The sequence below is a fragment of the Haliaeetus leucocephalus genome, unplaced genomic scaffold (assembly GCF_000737465.1).
Source record: "Haliaeetus leucocephalus isolate CR32 unplaced genomic scaffold, Haliaeetus_leucocephalus-4.0 Scaffold317, whole genome shotgun sequence".
Lineage (NCBI taxonomy): Eukaryota > Metazoa > Chordata > Aves > Accipitriformes > Accipitridae > Haliaeetus > Haliaeetus leucocephalus.
The window spans coordinates 3,190,517-3,192,590 of NW_010972753.1; positions in this window are offsets into that span (position 1 = coordinate 3,190,517).

Sequence of the window (2,074 nt, forward strand, 5' to 3'; positions counted from 1 at the left end):
GGGGGGGGGGGGGTGGCCCGCCGCGCATTCGCCGCCGGTGTTTGAAAATACCGGGGTCCGCCGTGGGGCCTTTACCGCAACGAACACGCGGGAGAAGGCTTCGGGGCCCGGGGGGTGAGCATCCCCCGGGCAGGGCAGCCCCGGCCCGGTGCTACCGGCCTGCCCCGCCGGCCGCCGCCTTTCCCCGCACGGACGTCTCCCCTCCGCAGGCCGCTTCGGGGCTGGAAGACCTCCGAGGGTTGTTGTTGTTTTGTTTTTTGTTGGTTTTTTTTATTCCCCCCAGCCTTAATCCTTCCCTGGTCAGCGGGCACGTCCCGGGCAGGTTCGGGCTCCCCGGTTTGGGCTCGATTTTAACCGGCTCCTGGTGCCGCAAACGCCGGCACGTCGGAAGAACGGCTCTCGGTCCCCCCAAAGAAGCCCTCCGCTCGTCGGGGTGATTCCGGGGCGCCGGAGGGGAGACAGCCCCGTTTCCCCTCTTCCTGCCGCCATTCCCCTGCGGATCTCCTAATTACTTAACCAGCGGGAATTAAGAGAAAAGACAATCAAGCTCCCGCACTCGCTCCCGGGCTCTATAGGTGTGTGTGTCCCTACGTGCCGTGCGAGGCCAAGCGTTGCTCCCGGAGCCGTCCCCTCCCTGCGAACGGACCCCCGCAGGGCTCCTGCCCCCCGTTCCTCCCGCTTCGTTTCCCCCCCTCGTCCCCCGCGGGCCGTGCCCGTGCCCACGGCGAGGCGGGGAGAGCCCCGACGTGCGCGGCCGGCGGACCCTGCGCTCCCCGGCGGGGCGGTCGCGGCCCGGCCGGGCTTCGCAGGACGCAAAGCTGCCGTTTGCCGTCGCTGCTCAGCTCTCGGGAGCTTTTGCCAGCCCCGGTGCGAGTGGCCATTAATTCATGAACTCAGTAACTAAAAAAAACCCAACCAGCCAACAACCAACCGAACAAAACCAAAACCCACCGAGAAGAAAAAGGAAGACCCACGGGCACCCGTGGGGAAGCTCGGCGAGCAGAGGAGCTGCCGCCTTCTTGCTCTCGTCCCGGCCGTACCGGGAGGCTCCGCCGGGGCTTCCCTGCCGGGACTTGCCCGGGAGAAGCGGCACGGATCTCCGGCGGGGCGGGGGGGACACCGGTCCGCATCTGCCTTCCCCTTGCCTTGCCGGCTGCCGGGAAAAGCGGGGACGGGCAGGGCTGCCCGGGAAAGGGAGACCCGAGCCCACCGGGGCGCAGGCGGTAAACCGGAGGGGAACGGGGAGGGGGGGGGGAACCCTCGGGGAAGGCTCCGGCAGCGCCGAGACCCGCAGGTGGATGGCGGCGGGCCGAGCCCGGGCCGCGGCCGGCCCGTACCGGCGGGTACCGGGGACGGGCGGAGCGCAGGGAGCCCTGCCGCGGCCTTTCGGCCCTTCTGCATCTCGTTTTTCGCTCCCTCTCCGTCCCGTTCCTTCGCCCCGCTGTGCCCGGGCCGGGGGGGGACGACCCCCCGCTGCCCCGGCAGAGCCGGGGAGAGGAGCCGCGGGAGTCCCTCTCGCAGGCGAGGATGCTTTGCGATGCTGCCAAGTCACTTTGTTGTTTTATTTATTTTTTTTAAACAAACTTTCATTCATTTATGGTCTCTCCCTCTCTTTTTTTTTTTTTTCTTTCCCTTCCCCCTGCAACCTGCTAATTTAACACTGGAGCGCGTTATTGCAGTGTTAGGGGGAGAGAACGAGAGAGAGAAAACAACAATACTGCAATGATCCAAATGATACAGTAGAATTATAGCAATTATAGTTCTGCTCGGAGAAGAAAACCTTGCTGAGCTCAGCCAAACAAACTGATGCCGTGTACGGATAACAAGCCCGGGGACTGACAGCCGGTGCTGAGAGAGGCAGGAGGGCACAAACGGAAATATTTGCCTCTTTTCACTCCAGCCGGCCTAGATTAACACCCTCGGCTGCCGCTGCCGTAACAATATCCCCTCCGGCTCCGCGGTCCCTCCGCACCCACCCGCCGGGGAGCGGGACCAAGCCCGGCCGAACCGGTAACGGCTACCGACCACCGGGACCACCCCCCCTCTCTGCAAAAAGCCCCCCGTGTCCCCCCCC